Raw genomic sequence first — 20,780 nt, forward strand, 5'->3', positions numbered from 1 at the left:
GGGGGCTGAGGAGTTTGTTTATTGTAGAGAAGAGTGCTTTTGGGTTTCCGGAGCCAGAGTGAATTATTTGAGAGTAGTAGGTGGAGTGGGCGCGGGAGAGGGCATCTTTGTAGTGTTGCAAGTGGTCATTGTAGGCGTGGGAGTGAATTGTGAGACCTGTTTTGTTGTGGAGTTTTTCAAGTTGGCAGGCATGAGTTTTCATCATGCGGAGTTCGGGGGTAAACCAGGGAGCAGAGTTGGTGAAGGAAACTGTTTTGGTTTTTATAGGTGCAAGCTGGTCGAGGCAGGAGGAGAGAGTGTGGTTGTAGTAGTCAGTGAGGTCAGAGGGGCTGTGGAGGTCAACGAAGGGAAAGGCGGACATTATTTCAGAGAGGGAGGATGAGAGCGATGTAGGTGAAACAGAGTTCAGCTTACGGAAGTTGATTTTGCGTTTTTGCCTTGGAGCTGGGGTGGGAATGGTGATGGCTGTGATCAGAGAGGGTGGGGTCGGAGCCAGAGAGGTGATGTAGATTTATTCCAGTGGAGCAGACAAGGTCCAGAATGTGCCCACGGTTATGGGTGGGAAAATTGACGTGTTGAGTGAGGTTAAAGCAGTTGAGTATTTCAGTGAAGTCAGCGGTTATTGTGGAGTCAGTGGTGTCCATCTGGATGTTGAAATCACCGAGGAGGAGGATTGAGGGGGAGAGAGAACGGAACTGGGTCAGAAAGTCAGAGAAGTCAGAAAGGAATGATGGGTGTGGTTTGGGAGGGCGGTAGACAACTGCCATGACTAATTGTCAAGACTCGAGGCACCACATTGAATGGCGGTGCTGGCTCGAAGGGCCCAATTGCCTCCTCCTGCACGTATTGTATATTGTCGATTGTCGATTATGATTATGATTATGATTATGATTATGATTATGATTATGATTATGATTATGATTATGATTATGATTATGATTATGATTATGATTATGATTATGATTATGATTATGATTATGATTATGATTATGATTATGATTATGATTATGATTATGATTATGATTATGATTATGATTATGATTATGATTATGATTATGATTATGATTATGATTATGATTATGAAATAGCAGGCCTGATGCAGAGCTTGATTAAGGAAGCAGATGATTTTTATCGGTGGAGAATTCATGAAGGGCCAGGACAATTCTTCAACACATTGTTATTGGACAGGTCGAGTTATCAGATCTGTTCATGGCATTAACGTGGATATATCCCTAAGGCATGATTCAATAGTTTAGCTCTTTGGTCGTAATGCTGTCACCAAACGTCAGAGTTATTTCCATGCATGGTGTCACTGCACGGTCCACAAATTTTGAAGTCATGCATGGCCACTCACTAATTTATAATAAAAAATAATGACACACGATCCTTTCTTAGGTCCGATCGATACTTAAATACCAGAGAAACATGTTAAAAAAGACCAGATGCATGATAGGAGCAGCTGCATGTTTTGTATACGTTGGGTGGTTATCTCGGGAAGATCGGATAATTAATAGGACATGTCACGTGTAATGCGGCACAGGCAACATATTTGGAGAGAAGGAATCGGTGACGTTTTGCGTCGAGACCCTTCTTCAGGCTGGTCAGGGATAAGGGAAACGAGATATAGACGGTGATTTGGAGAGATAAAGAATAAGGAATGAAATATATGCAAAAAAGTAACGATGATAATCGAAACCGCTGTTTGTAGGATGAAAATGAGAAGCTAGTGCCTAGAAACATAGAAACAGAGCAAACAGGTGCAAGATGAGGCCATTCGGCCCTTCGAGCCAGCACCACCATTCATTGCGATCATGGCTGATCATGCACAATCAGTAACCTGTGCCCAACTTCTCCCCATATCCCTTGATTCCACTAGCCCCCATGGCTCTATCTAACTCCCTCTTTGATTCATCTAATGATTTGGCCTCCGCTATCCCTCTGTGGCAGAGAATTCCACAAATCCACAACTCTCTGGGTGGACAAGTTCCTGTTCACCTCAGTTTTAAATGGCGCTCCCCTTTATTCTAAAAATGTGGCCCTTGGTTCTGGACTCGCCCAACATTGGGAACATTTTTCCTGCATCTAGCTTATCCAGTCCTTTTATAATTATATATGTCTCTATAAGACCCCCTCTCATCCTTCTAAACTCTAGTAAATATAAGCCTAGTCTTTTCAATCTATCCTCATTTGACAGTCCCGCCATCCCAGGGATCAATCTCGTGAACCTATGCTGCACTGCCTCAATTACAAGGATGTCCTTCCACAAATTAAGAGACCAAAACTGCACACAATAGTCCAGATGTGGTCTTACCAGGGTCCTGTACAACTGCCGAAGAACCTCTTTACTCCTATACTGAAATCCTCTCATTATGAAGGCCAACATGCCATTAGCTTTCTTCACTGTCTGCTGTACCTGCACGCAAACTTTCAGTGACTGGTGCACAAGGTCATCCAGGTCTCGCTGCACCTCCCCCTTACCTAACCTTAAACCATTGAGATAATTATCTGCCTCCTTGTTTTTGCCGCCAACGTGGATAACCTCACATTTATCCACATTATACTGCATCTGCCATGCATCTGCCCACTCACTCAACCTGTCCAGGTCACCCTGCAACCTGCTAACATCCTCTTCGCAGTTCACACTGCCACCCAGCGTTGTGTCATCAGCAAACTTGCTGATGCTACTTCTAATTCCTTCATCCAAATCACTAATATATATGGTAAACCGTTGCGGCCCCAACACCGAGCCTTGCGGCATTCCACTCGCCCAGTAGTACGACGTGGGTCGGGGAGAGATAGAGAGAGAGGGAATGCCGGGGCTGCCCAAAATGAGATAAATCAATATTCATACCACTGAGCTGTAAGCTTTCCAATCGAATTATGAGATGCCTTTCCTCCAATTTACGTTTAGCCTCTTACTGACAATGGGGGAGACCGAGGACAGGAAGTTCTGCGTAGGAATGGGAAGGAGAATTAAAGTGTCCATGAACCAGGTGATCAGGGAAGTTCAGGCAGACTGCGCGAAGCTGCTCCGCGAAAAGGTGGCCCAGTCTGCGTTTGGACTTGCCGATGTTTAGGTGTCTACATCTTGAACAGCGGATAGAGAAGAAGAGGTTGTAGGAGGTGCAAGTGAACCCCTGCCTAACCTGAAAGGACTGTCGAGTCGAGGGGGGAGGTTTTGCGACAAGTGTTGCATCGTCTGCGGTTACAGGGGAAGGTACCTGGGCAGGGGATGTTTGGGTGAGAAGGAATGACTTAACCACGGTGTTACGAAGGGAACGGTCTCTGCGTACGCTTTAAAGCGGTGGATATGGGAAAATGTGGCTAATTGTGGGATCCCGTTGGGGGTGACGGAAATTTCGTAGGATTATGTGCTGTATGCGACGGCTGATGGGCTGGAAGATAGAAACATAGAAACATAGAAACATAGAAAATAGGTGCAGGAGTAGGCCATTCGGCCCTTCGAGCCTGCACCGCCATTCAATATGATCATGGCTGATCATTCAGCTCAGTAGCCTGTACCTGCCTTCTCTCCATACCCCCTGATCCCTTTAGCAAAAAGGGCCACATCTAACTGCCTCTTAAATATAGCCAATGAACTGGCCTCAACTACCTTCTGTGGCAGAGAATTCCACAGACTCACCACTCTCTGTGTGAAGAAATGTTTTCTCATCTCGGTCCTAAAAGACTTCCCCCTTATCCTTAAGCTGTGACCCCTGGTTCTGGACTCCCCCAACATCGGGAACAATCTTCCCGCATCTAGCCTCTCCAACCCCTTAAGAATTTTATATGTTTCGATAAGATCCCCCCTCAGTCTTCTAAATTCCAGCGAGTACAAGCCCAGTCTATCTAGTCTTTCCTCATATGTAAGTCCCGCCATCCCAGGGATCAATCTGGTGAACCTTCTCTGTACTCCCTCTAAGGCAACAACGTCTTTCCTCAGGTTAGGAGACCAAAACTGCACACAGTACTCCAGGTGCGGTTTCACCAAGGCCCTGTACAACTGCAGCAGAACCTCCCTGTTCCTAAACTCAAATCCTCTTGCTATGAATGCCAACATACCATTCGCTTTCGTCACTGCCTGCTGCACCTGCATGCTTGCTTTCAATGACCGGTGCACCATGACACCCAGGTCACGTTCCATCTCCCCTTCTCCCAATCGGTCACCATTCAGGTAATACTCTGCTTTCCTGTTCTTGCCGCCAAAGTGGATAACCTCACATTTATCCACATTATATTGCATCTGCCATGCATTTGCCCACTCGCCTAATCTATCCAAGTCACTCTGCAGCCTCCTAGCGTCCTCCTCGCAGCTAACACTGCCACCCAGCTTCGTGTCATCCGCAAACTTAGAGATGTTGCATTCAATCCCCTCGTCCAAATCATTAATAGACACTGTAAATAACTGGGGTCCCAGCACTCAGCCTTGCGGTACCCCACTAGTCACTGCCTGCCATTCCGAAAAGGACCCGTTTATTCCTACTCTTTGCTTCCTGTCCGCCAACCAATTTTGTATCCACCTCAACACTGAACCCTCAATACCGTGTGCTTTAAGTTTGTACACCAACGTAGATAAGGACTATGGGGACTCTGTCTCGTTGCGACTATGGGGAGGGGAGCCAGGGTGGAGCCGTGGGGTACCGATGAGACACGAGTGTCGGCCTTATCTATGATGGGAGAGGAGAAACCCCGTTTCCTTAAGAATGAGGATCTCTTGGATGTCCTAGTATGGAACACCTCATCTTGGGCGCAGATGCGGCGTAGATGGAGGAATTGAGAGTGGGGGATAGAGTCTTTCAAGCAAGCAGAGTGGGAAGTAGTGTAATCAAGATTGTCGTGAGATCAGTGGGTTTGTAATAGACCGCAGCTTATTCCTGTGATGGAGACTTGAAATCAAGAAAGCGGAGGGAGGTGTCAGAGACGGTCCAAGTAAATTTGAGTGCAGGATGGAAATTCGTGATGAAGTTGATGAAGTCCATGAGTTCTGTATGGGTGCACGAGGAAGCACCGATGTCGTCATCAATGTAACGGAGATAGAGCTCAGGGATCGCGCCAGTGTCCACTTGGACCAGAGATTGTTCAACCTACCCCAAAAAGAGACAGGCATTGCTGGGGCCCAAGTGGGTGCCCATAGCTACGCCTTGGACTGAGGGTGAGGACCAGCTCCACTAGGCGGAGTCGAGTGTTAGTAGAGGTAAATTGGATGGTTCTGCTTTCGAGAAAGAAACGGAGGGCTTGTGCCTAGAAACATAGAAACAGAGCAAACAGGTGCAAGAGGAGGCCATTCGGCCCTTCAAGCCAGCACCGCCATTCATTGTGATCATGGCTGATCAAGCACAATCAGTAACCTGTGCCCAACGTCTCCCCATATCCCTTGATTCCACTAGCCTCCAGAGCTCTATCTAACTCCCTCTTACATTCATCTAATGATTGGGCCTCCACCGCCCTCTGTGGAAGAGAATTCCACAAATCCACAACTCTCTGGGTGAACAAGTTCCTGTTCACCTCAGTTTTAAATGGCCTCCCCTTTATTCTAAAACTGTGGGCCTTGGTTCTGGACTCGCCCAACATTGCGAACATTTTTCCTGCATCTAGCTTGTCCAGTCCTTTTATAATTATATATGTCTCTATAAGACCCCCTCTCATCCTTCTAAACTCTAGTAAATACAAGCCTAGTCTTTTCAATCTATCATCATATGACAGTCCCGCTATAGACAATAGACAATAGACAATAGACAATAGGTGCAGGAGTAGGCCATTCAGCCCTTCGAGCCAGCACCGCCATTCAATGCGATCATGGCTGATCACTCTCAATCAGTACCCCGTTCCTGCCTTCTCCCCATACCCCCTCACTCCGCTATCCTTAAGAGCTCTATCCAGCTCTCTCTTGAAAGCATCCAACGAACTGGCCTCCACTGCCTTCTGAGGCAGAGAATTCCACACCTTCACCACCCTCTGACTGAAAAAGTTCTTCCTCATCTCCGTTCTAAATGGCCTACCCCTTATTCTCAAACTGTGGCCCCTTGTTCTGGACTCCCCCAACATTGGGAACATGTTATCTGCCTCTAATGTGTCCAATCCCCTAATTATCTTATATGTTTCAATAAGATCCCCCCTCATCCTTCTAAATTCCAGTGTATACAAGCCCAATCGCTCCAGCCTTTCAACATACGACAGTCCCACCATTCCGGGAATTAACCTAGTGAACCTACGCTGCACGCCCTCCATAGCAAGAATATCCTTCCTCAAATTTGGAGACCAAAACTGCACACAGTACTCCAGGTGCGGTCTCACCAGGGCCCGGTACAACTGTAGAAGGACCTCTTTGCTCCTATACTCAATTCCTCTTGTTACGAAGGCCAACATTCCATTGGCTTTCTTCACTGCCTGCTGAACCTGCATGCTTCCTTTCATTGACTGATGCACTAGGACACCCAGATCTCGTTGAACTCCCCCTCCTCCTAACTTGACACCATTCAGATAATAATCTGCCTTTCTATTCTTACTTCCAAAGTGAATAACCTCACACTTATCTACATTAAACTGCATCTGCCATGTATCCGCCCACTCACACAACCTGTCCAAGTCACCCTGCAGCCTTATTGCATCTTCCTGACAATTCACACTACCCCCCAACTTAGTATCATCTGCAAATTTGCTAATGGTACTTTTAATCCCTTCGTCTAAGTCATTAATGTATATCGTAAATAGCTGGGGTCCCAGCACCGAACCTTGCGGTACCCCACTGGTCACTGCCTGCCATTCCGAAAGGGACCCATTTATCCCCACTCTTTGCTTTCTGTCTGTCAACCAATTTTCTATCCATGTCAGTACCCTACCCCCAATACCATGTGCCCTAATTTTGCCCACTAATCTCCTATGTGGGACCTTGTCGAAGGCTTTCTGAAAGTCGAGGTACACCACATCCACTGACTCTCCCTTGTCAATTTTCCTAGTTACATCCTCAAAAAATTTCAGTAGATTTGTCAAGCATGATTTCCCCTTCGGAAATCCATGCTGACTCGGAATGATCCCGTTACTGCTATCCAAATGCTCAGCAATTTCGTCTTTTATAATTGACTCCAGCATCTTCCCCACCACTGATGTCAGACTAACTGGTCTATAATTACCCGTTTTCTCTCTCCCTCCTTTCTTAAAAAGTGGGATAACATTTGCTATCCTCCAATCCACAGGAACTGATCCTGAATCTATAGAACATTGAAAAATGATCTCCAATGCTTCCACTATTTCTAGAGCCACCTCCTTAAGTACTCTGGGATGCAGACCATCAGGCCCTGGGGATTTATCAGCCTTCAGTCCCATCAGTCTACCCAAAACCATTTCCTGCCTAATGTGGATTTCCTTCAGTTCCTCCATCACCCAAGGTTCTCCGGCCCCTAGAACATTTGGGAGATTGTGTGTATCTTCCTCAGTGAAGACAGATCCAAAGTAACGGTTTAACTCGTCTGCCATTTCTTTGTTCCCCATAATAAATTCCCCTGCTTCTGTCTTCAAGGGACCCACATTTGCCCTGACTATTTTTTTCCTCTTCACGTACCTAAAAAAACTTTTGCTATCCTCCTTTATATTATTGGCTAGTTTACCCTCGTACCTCATCTTTTCTCCCCGTATTGCCTTTTTAGTTAACTTTTGTTGCTCTTTAAAAGAGTCCCAATCCTCTGTCTTCCCACTCTTCTTTGCTATGTTATACTTCCTCTCCTTAATTTTTATGCTGTCCCTGACTTCCCTTGTCAGCCACAGGTGTCTCTTACTCCCCTTAGAGTCTTTCCACCTCTTTGGAATAAATTGATCCTGCAACCTCTGCATTATTCCCAGGAATACCTGCCATTGCTGTTCTACTGTCTTCCCTGCTAGGGCCTCCTTCCAATCAATTTTGGCCAGCTCCTGCCTCATGCCTCTGTAATCCCCTTTGCTATACTGTAATACCGACACTTCCGATTTTCCCTTCTGCCTTTCCATTTGCAGAGTAAAACTTATCATGTTGTGATCACTGCCTCCTAATGGCTCTTTTACCTCTAGTCCCCTTATCAGATCAGGATCATTACACAACACTAAATCCAGAATTGCCTTCTCCCTGGTAGGCTCCAGTACAAGCTGTTCTAAGAATCCATCTCGACGGCACTCTATAAACTCTCTTTCCTGGGGTCCATTTCCAACCTGATTTTCCCAGTCTACCTGCATGTTGAAATCTCCCATAACCACCGTAGCATTACATTTTTGACACGCCAATTTTATCTCCTGATTCAACTTGCACCCTATGTCGAGGCTACTGTTTGGGGGCCTATAGATAACTCCCATTAGGGTCTTTTTACCCTTACAATTTCTCATTTCTATCCATACTGATTCAACATCTCCTGATTCTATGTCACCCCTTGCAAGGGAATGAATATCATTCCTTATCATCAGAGCAACCCCACCCCCTCTGCCCACCTGTCTGTCTTTTCTATACGTTGTGTACCCCTGAATATTCAGTTCCCAGCCCTGGTCCTCTTGTAGCCATGTCTCAGTGATCCCTAGTACATCATACTTGCCCATGACTAACTGAGCCTCAAGCTCATCCACTTTATTTTTTATACTACGCGCATTTAATCTCGTGAACCTATGCTGCACTGCCTCAATTACAAGGATATCCTTCCTCAAATTAAGAGACCAAAACTTTACACAATAGTCCAGATGTGGTCTTACCAGGGTCCTGTACAACTGCCGAAGAACCTCTTTACTCCTATACTGAAATCCTCTCATTATGAAAGCCAACATGCCATTAGCTTTCTTCACTGCCTGCTGTACCTGCACGCAAACTTTCAGTGACTGGTGCACAAGGACACCCAGGTCTCGCTGCACCCCCCCCCCTCTTACCTAACCTGAAACCATTGAGATAATTAACTGCCTCCTTGTTTTTGCCGCCAACGTGGATAACCTCACATTTATCCACATTATACTGCATCTGCCATGCATCTGCCCACTCACTCAACCTGTCCAGGTCACCCTGCAACCTCCTAATATCCTCTTCGCAGTTCACACTGCCACCCAGCTATGTGTCATCAGCAAACTTGCTGATGCTACTTCTAATTCCTTCATCCAAATCACTAATATAGATGGTAAACAGTTGCGGCCCCAACACCGAGCCTTGCGGCACTCCACTCGCCAACTAGTGCGACTTGGTCGGGGAGAAATAGAGAGAGAGGGATTGCCGGGGCTGCCCAAAATGAGATAAATCAATATTCATACCACTGAGCTGTAAGCTTCCCAAGCGAATTATGAGACGCCTTTCCTCCAATTTGCGTTTAGCCTCTTACTGACAATGGGGGAGACAGAGGACAGGAAGGTCTGTGTAGTAATGGTAAGGAAAATGAAAGTGTCCAGGAACCAAGTGATCAGGGAAGTTCAGGCAGACTGCGCGAAGCTGTTCCGCGAAAAGGTGGCCCAGTCTGCGTTTGGACTCGCCGATGTTTAAGAGTCTACATCTTGAACAGCGGATAGAGAAGAAGAGGTTGTAGGAGGTGCAAGTGAACCCCTGCCTAACCTGAAAGGACTGTCGAGGTCCCTGGACAGAGTCGACAAGTGTTGCGTTTTCTGCCGTTACAGGGGAAGGTACCTGGGCAGGGGATGGTTTGGGTGAGAAGGAATGAATTAACCACGGTGTTACGAAGGGAACGGTCTCTGTGGACGGTTTAAAGCGGTGGATATGGGAAAATGTGGCTAATTGTGGGATCCCTTTGGGGGTGACTGAAATTTCGTAGGATTATGTGTTGTATGCGACGGCTGATGGGCTGGAAGATAAGGACTATAGGGACTCTGTCTCGGTTGCGACTATGGGGAGGGGAGCCAAGGTGGAGCTATGGGGTACCGAGGAGACACGAGTGTCTGCCTTATCTATGATGGGAGAGGAGAAACCCCGTTTCCTTAAGAATGAGGATCTCTTGGATGTCTTAGTATGGAACACCTCATCTTGGGCGCAGATGCGGCGTAGATGGAGGAATTGGGAGTGGCGGATAGAGTCTTTCAAGCAAGCAGAGTGGGAAGTAGTGCAATCAAGATTGTCGTGAGATCAGTTGGTTTGTAATAGACCGCAGCTTATTCCTGTGATCGAGACTTGAGATCAAGAAAGCGGAGGGAGGTATCAGAGACGGTCCAAGTAAATTTGAGTGCAGGATGAAAATTCGTGATGAAGTTGATGAAGTCCATGAGTTCTGTGTGGGTGCAGGAGGAACCGCCGATGTCGTCATCAGGGATCGGGCCAGTGTCCAGAGATTGTTCAACGTACCTCAAAAAGAGACAGGCATTGTTGGGGCCCATGTGGGTGCCCATAGCTACGGATTGGACTGAGGGTGAAGACCAGCTCCACTCGGCGGTGTCGAGTGTTAGTAGAGCTAAATTAGATGGTTCAGCTTTCGAGAAAGAAACGGAGGGCTTTAAGGCCTTCCTGTTTGGGATGGAGGTGTAGAGTGACTGAACGTCCATAGTAAAGATGAGAAAGTGGGTGTTCGGAAAGCGGAAGACATTAAAAAGACTTAGGCATGTGAGGTATCTTGAACACAAGTCGGGTGAGATTGAACGAGGGGGGATAGGATGGAGTCGAGGTACGTCGAAATCATTTCCATGGGATAGGTGCAGGCTGAAACAATGGGTCTGCCAGGGCAGTTGTGTTTGTGGATTTTGGGGGGAAGATGAAACCGGACTGTGCGGGGCTGGGAAATAGAAAAGTTGGAGGCTGTGGAAGGCAGACAGCCAGAAGTTATGAAATCATAAATGGCGTGTGAGATTAAGCCCTAGTGCTCGGCCGTGGGATCATGCTCCAAGGATAAGTAGAAAGAGGTGTCTGCGAGTCGTCTCCTCGCTTCAGCCCGGTAGAGGTCAGCTCGCCAGACTTCCACGGCATTTCACTTGTCGGCGGGTTTGTGTATAATGTCAGAGTTGCTGCAGAGTAAGCGGAAGGCTGTACGTTCAGAGGGGGAGAGGTTATAGGTAAGGGGAGGGGATGACGTCACGCGGGCGGTTAGAAAGGAAGAGGTCGTGAGAGGGTAGAAAGCCCCCCTTCTCTGTGGTCCAAGAGGAGGGGGACCGGTGGAGACTGGAGAAGGGGTCATCACTGGGTGGTGAGGACTCCTTCCCATAGAAAAAGTCACGGAGGTGGAGGCGACGGAAGAAAGGATCTACGTCGTGGCGGACCCAGAACTCGTTGTGGTGGGGGAAGGAGGGGAACGAAGGTGAGGCCTCTGTTGAGGACAGGCGTTTCATATCGGAAAGGGGGATGTAAGAGGGGATATTGAAGACACCACAAGGGTGAGGGTACGGGGTCAGAGGAGGGCCGGGGGGAGGACAAAGGTCGAGGCGAGATCTGGTGGTTGGGGGGGTGGTGGGTGTTTGGAGAGAATGGGAGCGTAAGGACTCGTTTATGGGTGTTCGGGGTAACCTGGTAAAAAGAAGGGGAGGGCGAAGACTCATTACTACTGAGGTTCCCTGCAGGAGTGGGGAGCAGTAGGGCCCTACAGACCACGTGGTGTTGGCGTCTGCATCGTGGAGACTGTAGGCCTGGTTCTGAGCCAGGAACTCTGGTGAGGCAAAGGCTCTGGCCTGATGGCGGGCGGTGCAGAGGATACAAACTAATATAATATACTAAAATAATAATAATAATAATAATAATAATAATGCATTACATTTATATAGCGCTTTTCAAACACTCAAAGACGCTTTACAGGGATTTCTAGAACATAGAGAAGTGAATAAATAGATAAATAAGTAAATGAACAGAGAAAGGAGACAGAAGGTGAGGTGACCTTCAGTGGTTGAAGGCAGTGCTGAAGAGGTGAGACTTCAGTGATGTTTTGAATGTGGTGAGTGAGGAGGAGTCTCTGACGGTTTGGGGTAGTGAGTTCCATAGGGTGGGAACAGCGATGGAGAAAGCCCTGTCCCCCCAGGATCTGAGTTTGGTCCGGATGGGGGGGACAGGTGATTGGCAGCAGCAGAGCGGAGGGTGCAGGTGGGAGTGTGCCTGCGGAGGAGGTCACTCAGGTAGGATGGGGCCAGGTTATGGAGGGCTTTGTAGGTCATGAGGAGGATTTTGTATTCGATTTTCTGGGGGATGGGGAGCCAGTGGAGTTTGTAAAGGACGTTTGTAAAGTTTGTAAAGTTTGTAAAGTTTGTAAATAACTAATAAACGCAAAATAGCTCATACATATACCATACGCAGAAAATGCGGGACTTCGTCAAAGACATAGAAACATAGAAACATACAAAATAGGTGCACGAGGAGGCCATTCGGCCCTTCGAGCCAGCACCGCCATTCATTCTGATCAGGGCTAACTGGCCCCAATCAATAACCCGTGCCTGCCTTCTCCCCATATCCCACGATTCCACTAGCGCCTAGAGCTCTATCTAATTCTCTCCTAAATCCATCCAATGATTTAGCTTCCACTGCCCTCTGTGGCAGAGAATTCCACAAATTCACAACTCTCTGGGTGAAAAGGTTTTTTCTCACCTCAGTTTTAAATGGCCTCCCCTTTATTCTAAGACTGTGTCCCCTGGTTCTGGACTCGCCCAACATTGGGAACATTTTTCCTGCATCCAGCTTGTCCAGTCCTTTTATAATTTTATATGTTTCTATAACATCCTCTCTCATCCTTCTAAACTCAAGTAAATAGAAGCCTAGTCTTTTCAATCTTTCCTCATATGACAGTCCCGCCATCCCAGGGATCAATCTCGTGAACCTACGCTGCACTGCCTCAATTACAACGATGTCCTTCCTCAAATTAGGAGAGCAACACTTTACACAATACTCCAGATCTGGTCGTACCAGAGCCCTATACAACAGCAGAAGAACCTTTTTACTCCTATACTAAATTCCTCTTGTTATGAAGGCCAATAATCCATTAGCTTTCTTCACTGCCTGCTGTGCCTGCACGTCAACATTCAGTGACTGGTGTACAAGGACACCCAGATCTCGCTGTACCTCCCCCATACCTAACCTAACTCCATTGAGAAAATAATCTGCCTCCTGGTTGTTGCCGCCAAAGTGCATAACCTCACATTTACCTATATTATATTGCAACTGCCACGCATCTGCCCACTCACTCAACCTGTCCAGGTCACCCTGCAACCTCCGAACATCCTCTTCACAGTTTACACTGCCACCCAGCGTTGTGTCATCAGCAAACTTGCTAGTGTTGCTTCTAGTTCCCTCTTCCAAATCATTAATATATACGGTAAACAGTTGCGGACCCAACAGCGAACCTTGCGGCAATCCACTCGCCACTGCCTGCCATTCTGAAAAGGACCCGTTTAGTCCTACTCTATGCTTCCTGTCTGCCAACCAATTCTCTATCCATGTCAACACCCTGCCCCCAATATGATGTGTTCTAATTTACTCACCAATCTCCCGTGAGGGACCTTATCAAAGGCTTTCTGACAGGCTAGATACACTACATCCATTGGCTCCCTTTCATCCAGTTTACTTGTCACATCCTCAGAAAATTCCAGAAGATTAGTCAAGCATGATTTCCCTTTCATAAATCCATGCTGACTCGGATTATCCTTTTACTGCTATCCAAATGCACCGTTATTAACTCTTTAATTATTGACTCCAGCATCTTTCCCACCACCAAAGTCAAGCTAACTGGTATGTAACTCCCCGTTTTCTCTCGCGCTCCTTTCTTGAAAAGTGGGATAACATTAGCTATCCTCCATTCCACAGGAACTGATCCTGAATCCATTGAACAATGGAAAATAATCACCAGTGCGTCCACTATTTCTAGAGCCACCTCCCTGAGGACCCTGGGATGCAGACCATCAGACCCATGGGATTTATCATCCGTCAGTCCCATTAGTTTACCCAATACTATTTCTCGCCTAATGAAAATTTCTTTCAGTTCCTCTACCCCCCCCCCCCAGATCCGCTGTCCTCCAGTACATCTGGGAGATTGTTTGTGTCTTCTTTAGTGAAGACAGATCCGAAGTACCTGTTCAACTCTTCTGCCATTTCCTTGTTACCCATAATAATTTTACCCGTGTCTGCCTTCAAGGGACCCACATTTGACTTTGCTACTCTTTTTCTCTTAACATATCTAAATAAGCTTTTACTGTCCTTCCTTATATTCTTGGCCAGCTTCCCGTCGTACTTCATCTTTTCAGCCCGTATTGCCCGTTTTGTTACCTTCTGTAGTCCTATGAAAGTTTCCCAATCCTCTGGCTTCGGACTACTCTTTCCTGTGTTATACATCATTTCTTTTAGTTTTATTCCATCCCTAACTTCCCTTGTCAGCCACGGTTTCCTCCTACTCCCCTGAGAATCTTTCTTCCTTTTTGGAATGAAATGATCCTGCGTCTTCGTGATTATGCCCAGAAATTCCTGCCATTGCTGTTCCACCGTCATTCCTGCTAGGATCCCCTTACAGTCTACCTTGGCCAGCTCCTCTCTCATGCCTTTATGGGGGATTTCAATATGCAGGTAGACTGGAAAAATCAGGTTGGTTCTGGACCCCAACTGCAACCCCTTTGTTCAACTGCAACACTGACACTTCCGATTTAACATTCTCCTTATCAAATTGCAGTTTAAAACTAATCATATTATGATCACTACCTCCAAGCGGTTCCTTTACCTCGAGTTCCCTTATCAAATCTGTTTCAATGGACAACACTAAATCCAGATTTGCCTTTTCTCTGGTAGGCTCCATTACAATCTGCTCTAAGTATCCATCTCGGAGGCACTCGACAAACTCTCTTTCTTGGGGTCCAGAAGCAACCTGATTTTTCCAGTCTACCTGCATATTGAAATCCCCCATCACCACAGTGACATTACCTTTCTTACATGCCAGTTTTAACTCCTGCTGCATCCTACACCCTACATCCGGGCTACTATTTGGGGATCTGTATATAACACCAATTAGTGCCTTCTTGCCTCAGCACAATCCACAGTGACTCTACCTCGTCGGTCCCTATGTCTTCCCTCGCAAGGGACTGAATTTCATCCCTCACCAGCAGAGCTACCCCACCGCCTCTGCCCACCTGCCTGTCCTTTCTATAGGATGTATAACCCTGAAAATTAAGCTCCCTGGCCCGATCCTCCTGCAGCCACGTATCTGTAATCCCCACAATGTCGTATCTACCAACCTATAACTGAGCGTCAAGCTCATCTACGTTACTTCTTATACTTCGCGCATTCATATACAACACTTTCAATTCCTTACTCATCTCACCCTTCACATCGATCCCTATTACACTTGGCCATACTATCCTATCCCTTTGTGAACTTTCTGTCTCGTTAATTCTGGGGTCATTAACTATCCATTTACTCTATTTCCCTTTAACTCCATCCTTGACTACCCCATTTGACACCCCCCTTGCGAAAGGCCTTGCTAAAGTCCATGTAGCAACCACCACTTGCCTTCCCTCATCAATCGAGAGACCACTATTTCGAAAAAGACAATGATATTTCCGATGTATAAATTTACCGCGCATGATGTATATTCTTATTAATTCGTTGCCCTTCCAAATGCAGATAGATCCTACCTCTCAGAATCCCCTCAAGTTTGGAGCAATGGCATATATTCTTCGTCTTGCGTTTGATGCAGCAAAAATTATGTAACGCCCTCCAGGCGCTGTACCCAGTGCAATGTGCTGTTGTCGAGTGCCGTGAGGTCTACCATGGAGACGGAGGACAGTGCAGTCGAAAATGACGCGCTGCGCTCTTTGCTGGTCTGCTCCACACACGCAGGCTGCTGATGAACGCAACCCCCAACGATGCATGTTGGCGTTGAACCGGCCGACCCCGGTACGAGCAATGGCATATAATACCACGTCCTTTCCCAGCAGACATTCTTGTATACAATCGCAACAAAATCCACTCTTCAACCTTCCCGCACCTCAGCCGTGCCTGATAATGATCCACCTATTTCTTCCTTCGTCCCGGCTCTTCACGATTCCCAAGATATTCCTGATCGCGACCCGAGGATTTGTCTATCTTTAGCGACTGCGAGCACCCCCTGTAAACTGCAGGCATGTTTCAATACATAATTATTTTCTTCAACTAATTCCCCATCTCTAATTACTTTCCCCACGATAAATGCAGAGGAGCAATATTCAGCTAGGACTTCGGGCATCTCATGCGCCCCAGACAGAAATTATCACAATAATTCATAAACTGCCCTATTCTATCCCCAATTTACACCTTGCCTTTACTATACATAGAATTTCTTAGGTTCTGCCAAAGCTTTCTCATGTCCTCATTTACATTTCGGAGGGAAATCTCTTATCCCTCAGGTGTTGCATTAATAAAATAACATGTATCCCCACCCGCACGTGCGGGTTCGTGAAGCAAAATCAGCCAAAATGCGTCAAAACAACTCGGTTCATTGCCAGCGGAGAGATGTCGTGCCATGCAGCTACGTGCTTGAGTGTCGTCTGCCACTGAATGTATTTATGGAACAGGTGCATCCCACACAGTGTTTCTGTGCCCCTTTCTTCACACACTCGGTGAGTTAAACATTACTTAGTTCAAGCAATGGGAAATTATTTAGCATTCTTTTCCCATTAAACAGTGAGCAGTGTTGCTCGCGGTCGCTGATATAATGCGTTCAGTCCTGCAGACCGTAAACCGATTCGGAATCGACTGGACTCAATTATCCCTAAAGTGAGGATCATTGAGGATGAGGTAGAAATCAAATTAAACAGTGGGCGCAGAAGTGAATTTACATTGTCAGTACAAGATGGGGATAAAAAGTAAAGCTTACCGTATGATTAGTTGACGGGGGCGACTCATCCAGACATATCCATCCGACCGAGTGCCTGTCTCATTCTCTGGGTGACTGTCAATGAATGCGAACACCCGGATCGAGCCGACGGCCCATTCGTTCTACATCTGGCCGTGGATTGATATATTTTACTGAGTGCTGGATTCACAGATTGGTAAGTGGATGCCATAGTTCTCATCCCACCCTCCCCCCCCCCGCACACACAAACACAAAAACAAGCACACACACACGCACGCGCGCACGCACGCACACACGCACACATAAACACACACGCGCGCGCGCACACACACACGCACAATAAAACACAAACACAAATACACACACAGAAATACAAGCATCACTACCACCACCCGCCTGTCTATCTCTTACTACCACCATTGAAAGTGAATGCGAAGGTTTGAGTAAAACACCGTATTGGAGTAACAGTGGGTCAAGCAATATCTCTGGGAATATTGGACAGACGACGCTTCCCGTCGAGACCATTCTTCAGACAGAAGATTTAGTCAGTAGACATGGTTTAGGAAGAAAATTGTGTGGGTGTTTCCTTTTTTAATTTTGGCGCATAATATTCCTCCAGTGAAGTGAAACTACTATCAATGCAATGTTAGATGTTTCCATTAGTTACACCATTCCTTAATGCAAAGCAGAGAAATTAAACACAGCAAGAGGAACTGTGTTTCTCGAAGCGTGTGTGCTTCCGCCGGTATCTGTTTGTGAATGCGCGTGTGTGCGCGTGCGTGTGTGAGTGTGATGTGTGGGCGTGGATGTGCATTTCAGTATATGGGTGTGTGTCCAGATGCGAGAGGGTGTCACTAAAGGGTTACATCTTTGCACCATGGTGTATCTCTTTGTCGACGATCGTACTATTATATTGCACTTGATGGGCATAAATTGTCCTTCGGCATCTTCTTCCCACGCATACGATCGTCTGAATTTGAGCGCTCCAACGCTCTGTACTTTGAAGGGAAGTGGTCGGCTTTACATCTCCCAGATCTAGGTAGAAGATGCGCCCTGATTCTTGGTCACGCGGGGTTCGTTCCGTGTTGTTTCTTACCACGTCTTTAAAACCTGCCGGGTACTGCGTGAATTTGCAACTTGTTGCGATCGCTGAGACGAACAAACGGAATCCGGCAGAATTTGATGGGAATGTGAGAAGCTTGAAGAGGGTCAGTGTTGGATCGGCGCAACTGGATGATTGCCAGCAGGTATGGATTCCGCGGGGGTAACTATTTCCCTGCTGCTTTTCTCCACAACTTCATGATCGACAGCAGCGATAAGCGCAGCTCGTTGGCTCAGTTTGAAGCAGCTCCCTGCACAGTGTCTGCTCCAAATCCCTCCCACGAGAGCAGGGAGAAGTGTGGAATGGCTGCAATAGGACAAGTCTTTGATTATGCTGGGTGCTTTGTCGAGGAAGCATGGAGTGTACATGGAGACTGGTCTGAGTCATGGAAGGCTACATCTACAATTCCCTTTAATTTCTTACGGTCTTGTGCAGAGCTGTTTCCAAACTAAACTGCGATGCAACCCGACAGTACGGCGGAAAAGCAGCTAACATCGTAAAAACACGGGTTCTCAGTCAGAGTCCCGGCAGCATACACATTTCCAAAGGTGCATTTGTAGACGTCTGAAACGCTTAGCAAGGGTTGACATGGCTGAATATAATAACAATGAAAATATTGCGGCCACATTTAAGGTTAAGCAAATGAAAGTTTACCGAGCTCGGTATTTCAGGAATGGGCCAACTCTCATTGCGCTTTTCATGGGTTTGCGGGATTGAAAAATAATAAAATGAGTCAAGGGACAAGAAAGTCAAGTGTGGGTGTAGCTGTCATTCAGGTGGATGATGACGGAGAAATGTGGCGATCATTGCTGGATTCCGACCGACACTGCATTACAGAACCATCCTTCATATGTAGACAATAAACAATAAACAATAGGCGCAGGGGTAGGCCATTCGGCCCTTCGAGCCAGCCCCGCCATTCAATGTGATCATGGCTGATGATTCTCAATCAGCACCCCGTATCTGCCTTCTCCCCATATCCCCTGACTCCGCTATCCTTAAGAGCTCTATCTAGCTCTCTCTTGAATGCATTCAGAGAATTGGCCTCCACTGCCTTCTGAGGCAGAGAATTGCACAGATTCACACTCTCTGACTGAAAAAGTGTGTCCTCATCTCCGTTCTAAATGGCCTACCCCTTATTCCTAAACTGTGGCCCCTTGTTCTGGACTCCCCCAACATTGGGAAAATGTTTCCTGCCTCTAACGTGTCCAACCCCTTAATAATCTTATACGTTTCGATAAGATCCTCTCTCATCCTTCTAAATTTCAGTGTATACAAGCCTAGTCGCTCCAGTCTTTCAACATATTCCGCCATTCCGAGAATAAACCTAGTAAATCTATGCTGCACACCCTCAATAGCAAGAATATCCCTCCTCAAATTTGGAGAACAAAACTGCACACAGTACTCCAGGTGCGGTCTCACTGGGGCCCTGTACAACGGCAGAAGGACCCCTTTGCTCCAATACTCAACTCCTCTTGTTATGAAGGCCAACATTCCATTGGCTTTCTTCATTGCCTGCTGTACCTGCATGCTTCCTTTCAGCAACTGATGCACTAGGACACCCAGATCTCGTTGTAGTCCCCTTTTCCTAACTTGACACCATTCAGATAATACTCTGCCTTCCTATTCTTACCACCAAAGTGTATGAGAGGGACACCTCCGCTAGGAATAAATGCAACAGAGGAATTGACATTAGGTCCCGTCAGCTATGCGGCAGATAAGATGCCTCGATTCCACAACTTAGTGTGACGTCATGCGGCCCTCAAACTCTGAACTTGCATAACGATTTAGTGAATTCGGAATAAAATGCCGACTCTGGTGGGACTCGAACCCACAACCTTTGAATTACTTCATTGTGCATCAATAGAAGTCCAACACGCTATCCGTTGCGCTACAGAGCCTATATTCGCCAACCGTGCTTATATATAGATAAAGTTGCTGTACAAAAAAAGAGCGCCTTGTCAATATCAAACTCTGCGCGAGATAACCACTTATGAGGCGTTTGCGCAGTAATCGACCAGAACCAGAACCAGAACCACTCTCACTGGTTCTTTCTCTGAAGACGCGACAAAGCATTTCCAACATTCCCATTTCATTGGAACACCAGATTCCTCAAGAAGATTTTGCAAGGATAGGGTTAGGTTCGGTTGATATTTGGGTTTATTACCGAGTTACAGTGAAAAACGTTATTTTGCATCTCTAATCAAATCAGGGTATACTATAGTGTGTGGGGATTGTGTGGGGATAGTAAGGAGTAAGACCTGTGTGATCTCCCGGACAAGTTTCGGTCGCCTAGCTTGGGGTCGGAGAGGAATTTCCCGGATTTTTTCCCAAATTGGCCTGGGTTTTTATCCGGTTTTTCGCCTCTCCCAGGAGGTCACTCAGTTCTTTTGGGTGGGCGGTTGGAGCGGTTGGAGCAGCGGCCGGGCGGTAGGTTTAGTAACCGAGCACGGGGCTTTGTTTGGAGAGTATGAGTGCCAGGGCAGTTTTAGTCGGATGTGGGGAATCTGGGAGTCTGATAGTCTTCCAGACATCCACATCTGCGCCAGGTGCGACGAGGTGGGGCTCCTAAGGGACCGTATTAGGAACCTGGAGCGGCATATTGATGACCTCCATCTGGTCAGGGAGAGTGAGGAGGTTATAGATAGGAGTTACAGAGAGGTGGTCACTCCTAGACCACGGGAGGTAGACAAGTGGGTCACTGTTAGGGGGGGCAAGGAGCAGAGGCAGTGACTAGGGAGTACCCCGGTGGCTGTACCCCTTGGAAATAAGTACTCCTGTTTAAGTATTGTTGGGGGGGACAGCCTACATGGGGGCAGCGACGGTGCCCGGGCCTCTGGCAAGGAGTCCGGCCCTGTTGCTCAGAAGGATTGTAATAGGGGACTCTATAGTGAGGGGGTCAGATAGGCGTTTCTGTGGACGCAGTCGGGAGACCCGGATGGTGGTTTGCCTCC

The 20,780-nt window shown here is 47.0% G+C and overlaps 1 non-coding gene across 1 annotated transcript; it reads right to left on the minus strand.

The window, feature by feature from the left end:
* Positions 1–19,636: 19,636 nt before the first annotated feature.
* trnar-ucu (transfer RNA arginine (anticodon UCU)) lies at positions 19,637–19,727 on the minus strand. The gene is given in 2 exon segments: positions 19,637–19,672; positions 19,691–19,727. It is a non-coding gene; the product is annotated as a tRNA-Arg (tRNA).
* Between the last annotated feature and the right edge of the window lie 1,053 nt (positions 19,728–20,780).

The sequence above is a fragment of the Rhinoraja longicauda genome, chromosome 35, assembly GCF_053455715.1.
Source record: "Rhinoraja longicauda isolate Sanriku21f chromosome 35, sRhiLon1.1, whole genome shotgun sequence".
NCBI classification, from domain to species: Eukaryota; Metazoa; Chordata; class Chondrichthyes; order Rajiformes; family Arhynchobatidae; genus Rhinoraja; species Rhinoraja longicauda.